Source organism: Schistocerca serialis, chromosome 2, assembly GCF_023864345.2.
Source record: "Schistocerca serialis cubense isolate TAMUIC-IGC-003099 chromosome 2, iqSchSeri2.2, whole genome shotgun sequence".
Classification (NCBI taxonomy): Eukaryota; Metazoa; Arthropoda; class Insecta; order Orthoptera; family Acrididae; genus Schistocerca; species Schistocerca serialis.
Genome location: NC_064639.1, coordinates 366,078,121 through 366,090,296, shown reverse-complemented (window position 1 = coordinate 366,090,296; position 12,176 = coordinate 366,078,121).

The window sequence follows — 12,176 nt, the reverse complement described above, 5'->3', positions numbered from 1 at the left end:
TTAATGAACAGAGTAAGACCATTTGGACTATCAGACCAATTGTGTGATTGGATTGAAGAGTTCCTAGATAACAGAACGCAGCATGTCATTCTCAACGGAGAGAAGTCTTCCAAAGTAAGAGTGATTTCAGGTGTGACGCAGGGGAGTGTCATAGGACCGTTGCTATTCACAATATACATAAATGACCTTGTGGATGACATCGGAAGTTCACTGAGGCTTTTTGCCGATAATGCTGCGGTGTATCGAGAGGTTGTAACAATGGAGAATTGTACTGAAATGCAGGAGGATCTGAAGCGAATTGACGCATGGTGCAGGGAATGGCAATTGAATCCCAATGTAGACAAGTGTAATGTGCTGCGAATACATAGAAAGATAGATTCCTTATCATTTAGCTACAAAATAGCAGGTCAGCAACTGGAAGCAGTTAATTCCATAAATTATCTGGGAGTACGAATTAGGAGTGATTTAAAATGGAATGATAATATAAAGTTGATCGTCGGTAAAGCAGATGCCAGACTGAGATTCATTGGAAGAATCCTAAGGAAATGCAATCCGAAAACAAAGGAAGTAGGTTACAGTACGCTTGTTCGCCCACTGCTTGAATAATGCTCAGCAGTGTGGGATCCGCACCAGGTAGGGTTGATAGAAGAGATAGAGAAGATCCAACGGAGAGCAACGCGCTTCGTTACAGGATCATTTAGTAATCGCGAAAGCGTTACGGAGATGATAGATAAACTCCAGTGGAAGACTCTGCAGGAGAGACGCTCAGTAGCTCGGTACGGGCTTTTGTTAAAGTTTCGAGAAGATACCTTCACCGAAGAGTCAAGCAGTATATTGCTCCCTCCTACGTATATCTCGCGAAGAGACCATGAGGATAAAATCAGAGAGATTAGAGCCCACAGAAGCATACCGACAATCCTTCTTTCCACGAACAATACGAGACTGGAATAGAAGGGAGAACCGATAGAGGTACTCAGGGCCCCCTCCGCCACACACCGTCAGGTGGCTTGCGGAGTGTGGATGTAGATGTAGATGTAGACACAGGTGTAGTGGCGACTTCTGCCACCGAATGTTTCAGGATAACCAAATGTAGCGGGAAGACTCCAAACACAGTGGGTGGTTGCCAGGAGGTGCTGTGTTAAAACTAGGAGAGAACTTCCCAAGTGATTTATTGCTTTTTAGCTACAGTACCCTCGTTCCTCTTAGTCTGCGTCACTGGGCCCCGCAATGCTGAGGAAATACCCCTGCGGCCTGTGCAATGCAATGCTGTGTCGTGCCAGCTTCGGCCGGCCTGCTTAAGTTCCGATGATGTCAGGATGCCTGCGCCAGCAGCCGACTCAGCGGCCACCGTCCTCGATGTCTCTGCACTGCTCCGCCGGGAGCCGTAGGCCATTCCCGCTGCTGCTTCTTCGTTGCTGACGCAGCTGTGATAGCGGCGGCAAGCGCCAGCGATCTGGCGTCCAATCTGCGGCCCTCGCCTCGGGATGTCTCCGGCCTGTGTCGGGAGCCATGACGTCTGCCCGCCGTAGTGAGCCGAAGAGTGGCCAGCTGCTGGCTGACTGCAGATCCCGCGTTGGCCTCAGAGGGTCGAGCCAACGACCCGCCATGGACTGGGATGCTGGCGTCCCATATGTTGCTGCGTGCTGGCCCGAGTGGCCGTGTGGTTCTAGGCGCTACAGTCTGGAACCGCGCGACTGCCACGCTCGCAGTTTAGAATCCTGCCTTGGGCATGGATGTGTGTGATGTCCTTAGGTTAGTTAGGTTCTAAATTCTAGGGGACTGATGACCTCAGCAGTTAAGTCCCATAGTGCTCAAAGCCATTTGAACCATTTGTTGCTGCGTGTAGCCTGGTGGTGTGATATGCCCCGCCGTCCAGGAGAGCTGCCACATTTGAATGACTCTCGTTAGAAAACGACACCTATTTACACTCGGCTGTGTGCCTCTGTCTCACTAACGCACCACATCGCGACACGTATGCACAACACTTAGGTTGGCCAGTGGCCCCCTTCTGCCTGCGACTTGCTCCATGCAAACTGCTGTGTGTGCCTTCTCTGGCGGTTTTACGTCCCTGTGGCCTCTATTTGCCTTCGCAACTGCTAGTATGCATAACGTACTGCAATCCAGCCCACACTTGGATGTAACTTGTGCTCAGAATATTACAAAAAACTACCTTTACCTATTCCAAATGGTGGTACCGCTACACAGGCTAATTTCACCCTCGCACTGGCACGACATGTCAGCCTAGGCTGACAAGAAGACACAGAACTGTAAATATTTATGAATAAATATTAAACGGCTGCTCATGCTTTGTTAGAACTGAAAAACTCTCTACAGATTCCAGAACACCATCCACTTGGCTCCCCTACAACATGGTCAGCAAGTGAAGTGGAAATTGGCTGGCCATGGTGGCCGAGCGGTTCTAGGCGCTTCAGTGCGGAACCGCGCGACTGCTACGGCCGCAGGTTAGAATCCTGCCTCGGGCATGGATGTGTGTGATGTCCTTACGTTAGTTAGGTTTAATTAGTTTTAAGTTCTAGGGGACTTATGACCTCAGATGTTAAGCCCATAGTGCTCAGAGCCATTTGAACCATTTTGAGTCTCCAGCATACAAAGTTCTGCTCATGTACGGATAAGAGGTGCATCACAGTCTGGTAGTGAAATGGGTCAGCAACTGCAAACTTACTTCAAAGTTGAAACACGCGAGAGACAAAATGTCTAAAGGCCATATATATCCATCGTGAACATCTCGCAGTACATGGAGCAAAAGCAGTGTTGCGTTCGGCTGCAGTGAAATAGTGTCAACAGTACGACCAAGGTGGCACAGACGTGGCCGAAGCTGATCGGGAAAGAAGGCTATCGACATCAACCACCGACGGAAATTTCCATGCAATCGAGGAAATGACCCGCAGTAATCGAAGCTTTTCCGATGACGAGCATGTTCATATAGTGGTTATCGAATGGCCCTGTGGCTAAGGAGCGGATTTCTACCGTCGAGAAATTGAACGACTGGTAGGACGGTCCGACAATATTTACAAAGACATCTACATCTACATAAATACTACATAAGCCACCGTACTGTGCGTGGCAAAGGGTACCCTGTACCACTAATAGTCATTTCCTTTCCTGTTCCACTCGCAAACAGAGCGAGGGGAAAACGACTGTCTGTATGAATCCGTGTGACCCCTGATTTATCTTATCTTCGTGGTCCTTACGCACAATTTATGTTAGCGGCAGTAGAATCTCCATCACTTAGCTTCAACTGCCGGTACTTCAAATTTTCTCAATAGTGTTTCTCGAAAAGAATGTCGCCTTACCTCCAGGGATAACCATTTGAGTTCCCAGAGCATCTCAGTAACACTTACCTGTTGTTCGAAACTAGCGGTAACAAATCTAGCAGCCAGCCCCTCAACTGCTTCAGTGTCTTCGTCTGGTACGGATCCCAAACAATCGAACACTGAAACTTCCTCGCAGATTAAAACTGTGTGCCGGACCGAGACTCGAACTCGGGACCTTTACCTTTCGCGGGCAAGTGCTCTACCGACTGAGCTACACAAGCACGACTCACGCCCCGTCCTCACAGCTTTAATTCCACCAGTACCTCGTCTCCTACCTTCGAAACTTCACAGAAGCTCTCCTGCGAACCTTGCAGAACTAGCACTCCTGGAAGAAAGGCTGTGGCTAAGCCATGTCTCCGCAATATCATTTCTTACAGGAGTGCTAGTTCTGCAAGGTTCGCAGGAGAACTTCTGTGAAGTTTGGAAAGCAGGAGACGAGGTACTGGCGGAAGCTGTGAAGAGGGGGCGTGAGTCGTGCTTGGGTAACTCAGTCGGTAGAGCACTTGCCCGCGAAAGGCAAAGGTCCCGAGTTCGAGTCTCGGTCCGGCATACAGTTTTAATCTGCCAGGAAGTTTCATATCAGCGCACACTCCGCTGTAGAGGGAAAATTCCATTCTACTATCGAACACTACTTAATAATAGGTCGCACCAGATTTCCATACGCGGTCTCCTTCACAGGTGAACCACTCTTCCCTAAAATTCTCTCAATAAATCGAAGCCGGTCACTCACCTTCCCTGCCACAGTTCTCATACGTTCGTTCCATTTCGTTTCGCTTTGCAACATTAGCGATATGAAATGGAACGAGCCGATGAGAAATGTGGTAGGGAAGGCGAATGATCGCTTCGGTTTATGTGGATACGTTAATAAATACTGGCATGTGTGAGTGTCGCTTTGAGACGTAATGCAGTCACTTGGCTTGCCATAATAGCGTGTAACTTACTCTTTGAAGTCCCGTCGTAGATGAAGAAATGTGCTAAACCTGTCCTTTGACGGAGCGAGGTGGCACAGTGGTTAGCACAATGGACTCGCATTCGGGAGGACGACAGTTGAAACCAGTGCCCGGACATCCTGATTTAGGTTTCCAGTGATTTCCCTAAATCGCTTCAGGCAAATGCCGGGTGGGTTCTTTGAAAGGGCACTGCCGACTTCCTTCCCCATCCTTCCTTACTCCGATGGGTCCTATAACCACGCTGTTTGGTCCCCTTCCCCTAATCAACCAACTAACCAATCCTAAGCCCTGGATACATTTTTGTCCAGCTTAATACTGAGCAAGTTCCTTCTCTCTCTCTCTCTCTCTCTCTCTCCCTCCCCCTCTCTCTCTCTCTCTCTCTCTCTCTCTCTCTCTCTCTCGTCCACACATACACATACACGAAATGAACCACCTGGTTATTCAATCGGAGTTAGCAAAGCCGTTTCTGTAAATGAAAAGGGAAAACCATTGCAAGAAATATAATCTCCGAACTTTCACAAAGCAACAAACTGGCAGCAATTTCGATCGTTTCTTCATGTAGGGTGCCACAGTCGTATGTTTTTTAAAGGACATTTTGAAGTATTCCATCTCGGCTGTTTTTTAGAAGTATTCAATTTACTATGTCTTGCAGTAGTGGCAAATTTCGGGCTTACAGACCATTTTCAAGCACAGTAGGTGTCGATGTGTTGTACAATTATTCTGTTGCTAAGCGGCGGATGTAGCCAATCTAAAAGCGATCACATGAAATGCAGGCGTCAGAATTAAAACAGAAAGCTTACTGGGTGCAATAATAATCGTCTTAACGACTACTGCCACGTTATCGGATACTATACGTGCTCGCTTTAGTTGTTCCTCGTCTTCATGTGTTCATGTGTTCGCTTCCCCATCGGCTATAGCCACCGTTTGAAAACAGAATAATTATACAACGCACCAACACCTAACTGCGCTGGGAAATGGCCTGTAAGGCGAAATTGGCCAGTCGTGCAAGGTATAATAAACTGAGTACTTGTGAAGAACAGCCTAGGTGGAATAGTTGGACGCTGTAATGAACTGGTGTAGCAATAACTTCGGGTGTGCCCCAGAGGGGTGTGATGCGAACCTTATAGTTCACGTTGATTATGTAGACAATACTTAAAGTAATCTCGAAATTTCGCAGATGATTCACTCATCTATAACGAAGTAATGTTTGAAAAAAGCTGCACAGATATTGTCAGATCTTCATAAAAATTCAAAGTGGTGTAAAGTTTCGCAACTTGCTTTAAACATTCAGCAATGTAAATTTGTGCCCTTCACAAAAAGAAAAAAAGACTATGACTACAGTATCACAGTTGAAAACTGTCAACTCATTCTAATACCTGGGTGTAGCACTGTAGAGTTACGAGGCCTGTTCAGAAAGTAAGCTCCGATTGATTGCCAAATTGAAACCACAGTGAACATCAGAAATGTTTTACTTGTAACAATTAGCTACACCTTTCAGCTACTTCTCTACGTAGTCGCCGTTCTGACTTAGACTTTTGTCATAGCCTTGTACCAACTTTTCAATAGCCTCATCATAGAAGGCAGCCGCCAGTGCTTTCCGCCAATTCTCCACGCTGGCCTACACCTCGTTGTCTGTATCAAATGTTGTCTTCAAAGACAGCGGTTCATGTGACCAGAGATGAAACTCAGGGGGAGACAATTGCGGACTGTATTGTGGGTAATCTCACATTTCCATTTGAAAACGATGCAGGAGCATCTTCATTGCCCCTGCAGAATGCGGCTGAGAATTGTCTTGAAGAAGAAACAGCACGACAGTTATGTAATGTTAGCTGCATAGTTTCAGGCGAAATTTCTCACCAGGCCCTCGTACTCGGCGGCAGACACTATTTTCTAGACATCTTTACGCACTCACTGCGAGCTCAGAAATGAGAAGAGCGACGTGATGCTAACTGGGGTTATACTAGACACACTACCCAACACATCTGTGCAAAGCTTTATCGGATTTTCATAGTCGTTTCCATTTCGCGACCGATCGGAGCTTACTTTCTGAACGCCCCTCGTATAAGGTGGAACGATAGTTTCAGTCGTAGGTGAAACAGATATACTTTTAGAATACTAGGGAAATGCGATGAGTGTGCAAAGCGAACAAATCAGTCGTGCGAACCATCCTAGAATACATCTCAAGTATGTGCGAGTCCTACTAAATAATACTAACAGGGGACATTGAACATATACAGAGGGCAGTACGTGTGATCACAAGTTTGTTTGACCCGCGGGAGATATTGAAGAAATTAACCGGCAGACGGATAAACGCAATCCATACAGAGAAAGCCAACTTAAAATTTTTAATAACTGGTTTTAAGTGATGACTAGAAATGTGCCACATCCTCCCATGTATCGTTCCCGTAGGGATCGTGAGGACTATATTAATTACAGAGTGCACAAAGGCATTTAAACTCATCTTTCCTACGTGAATGGAACGAGAAGAAGTCCTAATAACTGGTAAATGGGAAGTACCCATTGACGTCAAAGTGGTTTGCAAAAAATTGGTGTACATGTAGATGTAGATGAAGATATAAATAAGTGGTCGAGAGATTGAAAAAATTGGAAGAAACGTGAAGCGTCAGAAACAGATAATAACACAGCCTGTACTACGAAACTGCGGGATACTTGCCAAGTCAGGACATCAGAATGATGCCATCATTTCCAGATACAGCATGATCGAAGAAACAGTTTAGAATAAATGCCACTTATGTAAGACAACCATTCGAACCAAGACCGGCTCAAAATTTCCCCCACCACTGGCTGACTTCGGTCGGTTCAATAATCTTAGCACAGACACAATCGAAATTTACATACTCGGCTCAAAAAGACAGACAGAGAGAGAACAGCCTATTTAAATTTTTATGTGGATGATAGTGATGAAACGCAGTGAAACAGACTTTCTCCATATTCTTCAACAAGACTGCATCACCTTTCCTTCAGATCGAGGGTTCTATTTCTAATCGTTTCGGCTTGTTTCATATTAAATCCTGAAGGAGTCACGTTTTCATTATTTTTATGTGAGCCTATAATTATTACAATACCACACTACAACGTAACTTATTTACTGGCTTAACAGAAGGCGAAGTTCACCAAAGAAGTCATCCAGCATACTTCGGGCCAGCTTTCCCGTCGATATGTCGACCGCGTCTTTTTTGTCCATCCTTGGTGGATGGACTGAAGATAGGGTGCCGAAGTGTCTGTGGAAGAGATGTAATTTGCACGGCTGCATGCCCAAAATTTATTGGATTATTAACTACGCCGTGAAAAGATGAAAGTGCGTATCAAAGAAATAATTTGTGAGGATTAGAGGTTTGAAGACTGCCATTTCTGCAGAGAAGGTTTAGGGGTCTGGATTGAGATACAAAAAAAAGTAGTTTATTGGGGCTCGATTGGTTTCACGGTGTAGTGATATGCACTGACGTAAATTCAGCTCCTAGTTACAAAACAGGAATCTAGATATCTCCCCATTAAATTATGTTATTGTAAGCACAGACCGAGTTCTTAAAACGAGGCCATGGTTTCTCCCTTCTTCCTGCCAGATATGTCTGTGTACTTTGCTGTCAGCTGGTCTATGATTTTCGTTGAAAGAGTAAAACAGAAAAGCAATAGACATCAAAAGTCGTCAGAGCTCAGAACGGAAGTAGATATCATCAGTAGAGCAGGAGCTCCAGGAGTCTGCAAGACTAAGTGGCCCGCTGAAATTAATGACCAGACATGCTTCCTGCTGGCGGTGGATCAGAGCTTTTGACGCAACCTGCTAAGCTAAGAAACCTCCAGCGCTTGTTATCGCCGACAGTAAACAGAGCTAAAAATACGCCGCCCGTGTCCGGGGCACGCCCTCTCAACCACCAGCTGCCGTAAATTACTGTTGCGTGCGTACCCCTTCAAGAGCACGTAATTTTCGCTTAAGCTGGCGAGGCGATCTCATTGACTCTTTAATAAATTGAACGACATGGTCATGTTGCTCTCCTTATATCTCGGACTTATTGATCTCATTTTAATAGCCGGCCGCGGTGGTCTTGCGGTTCTAGGCGCTGCAGTCCGGAACGGCGGGACTGCTACGGTCGCAGGTTCGAATCCTGCCTCGGGCATGGATGTGTGTGATGTCTTTAGGTTAGTTAGGTTTAAGTAGTTCTAAGTTCTAGGGGACTGATGACCTAAGATGTTAAGTCCCATAGTGCTCAGAGCCATTTGAACCATTTTTAATACAATCCTAATTATTGCATATTTACAGAACAAACGTTGAAAACTACTTTTTCACTGCTCGGCGATTGCACGAGATCCTGGTAGAAATTGTCAGTCGAAAGCTAGAAATAGATTTGGTGAATGTTAGTGATCATGTAGACCTGTAACATCAATAATCGATAGAGTTATGTGTATTCCGTATACGGTCTCTGCTGACATTGTACACAAGCGTATCTCCGTAGTCAAAATCTTTGATTATGTAACTATGTAATAATTATGTTAATTATTTTGGCTGTTGCGATTGCTAGGGCAAGTTACTATATAATATTGAGAGTGACTGTGTTAGAAGAGATTGGTTAGGGCATCAAGCGAGATTAGTTTTCCTAGCTGAAGTTTATTTCCGCTTTGCCATAAAACTTGATACTGCATTACCTTATTAGGCTGGCGACCGCATATATACAGGGTGATTCAAAAAGAATACCACAACTTTAGGAATTTAAAACTCTGCAACGACAAAAGGCAGAGCTAAGCACTATCCGTCGGCGAATTAAGGGGGCTATAAAGTTTCATTTAGTTGTACATTTGTTCGCTTGAGGCGCTGTTGACTAGGCGTCAGCGTCAGTTGATGCTAAGATGGCGACCGCTCAACAGAAAGCTTTTTGTGTTATTGAGTACGGCAGAAGTGAATCGACGACAGTTGTTCAGCGTGCATTTCGAACGAAGTATGGTGTAAAAACCTCCTGATAGGTGGTGTATTAAACGTTGGTATAAACAGTTTACAGAGAATGGGTGTTTGTGCAAAGGGAAAAGTTCTGGACGGCCGAGAACGAGTGATGAAAATGTAGCACGCATCCAGCAAGAATTTGTTCGCAGCCCAGGAAAATCGACTCGCAGAGCTAGCAGAGAGCTGCAAATTTCACAATCAACTGTATGGAGAGTCCTACGAAAAAGGTTAGTTATGAAACCTTATCGTCTGAAGAGGGGCAGCAGCCTTTTCAGTAGTTGCAAGGGCAACAGTCTGGATGATTGACTGATCTGGCCTTGTAACAATAACCAAAACGGCCTTGCTGTGCTGGTACTGCGAACGGCTGCAAGCAAGGGGAAACTACAGCCGTAATTTTTCCCGAGGGCATGCAGCTTTACTGTATGATTACATGATGATGGCGTCCTCTTGGGTAAAATATTCCGGAGGTAAAATAGTCCCCCATTCGGATCTCCGGGCGGGGACTACTCAAGAGGATGTCGTTATCAGGAGAAAGAAAACTGGCGTTCTACGGATCGGAGCGTGGAATGTCAGATCCCTTAATCGGGCAGGTAGGTTAGAAAATTTAAAAAGGGAAATGGATAGGTTGAAGTTAGATATAGTGGGAATTAGTGAAGTTCGGTGGCAGGAGGAACAAGACTTCTGGTCAGGTGACTACAGGGTTATAAACACAAAATCAAATAGGGGTAATGCAGGAGTAGGTTTAATAATGAATAGGAAAATAGGAATGTGGGTAAGCTACTACAAACAGCATAGTGAACGCATTATTGTGGCCAAGATAGATACGAAGCCCACGCCTACTACAGTAGTACAAGTTTATATGCCAACTAGCTCTGCAGATGACGAAGAAATTGAAGAAATGTATGATGAAATAAAAGAAATTATTCAGATTGTGAAGGGAGACGAAAATTTAATAGTCATGGGTGACTGGAATTCGAGTGTGGGAAAAGGGAGAGAAGGAAACATAGTAGGTGAATATGGATTGGGGGACAGAAATGAAAGAGGAAGCCGCCTGGTCGAATTTTGCACAGAGCACAACATAATCATAACTAACACTTGGTTTAAGAATCATGAAAGAAGGTTGTATACATGGAAGAACCCTGGAGATACTAAAAGGTATCAGACAGATTATATAATGGTAAGACAGAGATTTAGGAACCAGGTTTTAAATTGTAAGACATTTCCAGGGGCAGATGTGGACTCTGACCACAATCTATTGGTTATGACCTGTAGATTAAAACTGAAGCAACTGCAAAAAGGTGGGAATTTAAGGAGATGGGACCTGGATAAACTAAAAGAACCAGAGGTTGTACAGAGATTCAGGGAGAGCATAAGGGAGCAATTGACAGGAATGGGGGAAATAAATACAGTAGAAGAAGAATGGGTAGCTTTGAGGGATGAAGTAGTGAAGGCAGCAGAGGATCAAGTAGGTAAAAAGACGAGGGCTAGTAGAAATCCTTGGGTAACAGAAGAAATATTGAATTTAATTGATGAAAGGAGAAAATATAAAAATGCAGTAAGTGAAACAGGCAAAAAGGAATACAAACATCTCAAAAATGAGATCGACAGGAAGTGCAAAATGGCTAAGCAGGGATGGCTAGAGGACAAATGTAAGGATGTAGAGGCCTATCTCACTAGGGGTAAGATAGATACCGCCTACAGGAAAATTAAAGAGACCTTTGGAGATAAGAGAACAACTTGTATGAATATCAAGAGCTCAGATGGAAACCCAGTTCTAAGCAAAGAAGGGAAAGCAGAAAAGTGGAAGGAGTATATAGAGGGTCTATACAAGGGCGATGAACTTGAGGACAATATTATGGAAATGGAAGAGGATGTAGATGAAGATGAAATGGGAGATATGATACTGCGTGAGGAGTTTGACAGAGCACTGAAAGACCTGAGTCGAAACAAGGCCCCCGGAGTAGACAATATTCCATTGGAACTACTGACGGCCGTGGGAGAGCCAGTCCTGACAAAACTCTACCATCTGGTGAGCAAGATGTATGAAACAGGCGAAATACCCTCAGACTTCAAGAAGAATATAATAATTCCAATCCCAAAGAAAGCAGGTGTTGACAGATGTGAAAATTACCGAACTATCAGCTTAATAAGTCACAGCTGCAAAATACTAACACGAATTCTTTACAGACGAATGGAAAAACTAGTAGAAGCCAACCTCGGGGGAGATCAGTTTGGATTCCGTAGAAACACTGGAACACGTGAGGCAATACTGACCTTACGACTTATCTTAGAAGAAAGATTAAGGAAAGGCAAACCTACGTTTCTAGCATTTGTAGACTTAGAGAAAGCTTTTGACAATGTTGACTGGAATACTCTCTTTCAAATTCTAAAGGTGGCAGGGGTAAAATACAGGGAGCGAAAGGCTATTTACAATTTGTACAGAAACCAGATGGCAGTTATAAGAGTCGAGGGGCATGAAAGGGAAGCAGTGCTTGGGAAGGGAGTGAGACAGGGTTGTAGCCTCTCCCCGATGTTATTCAATCTGTATATTGAGCAAGCAGTGAAGGAAACAAAAGAAAAATTCGGAGTAGGTATTAAAATTCATGGAGAAGAAATAAAAACTTTGAGGTTCGCCGATGACATTGTAATTCTGTCAGAGACAGCAAAGGACTTGGAAGAGCAGTTGAATGGAATGGACAGTGTCTTGAAAGGAGGATATAAGACGAACATCAACAAAAGCAAAACAAGGATAATGGAATGTAGTCTAATTAAGTCGGGTGATGCTGAGGGAATTAGATTAGGAAATGAGGCACTTAAAGTAGTAAAGGAGTTTTGCTATTTGGGGAGCAAAATAACTGATAATGGTCGAAGTAGAGAGGATATAAAATGTAGGCTGGCAATGGCAAGGAAAGCGTTTCTGAAGAAGAGAAATTTGTT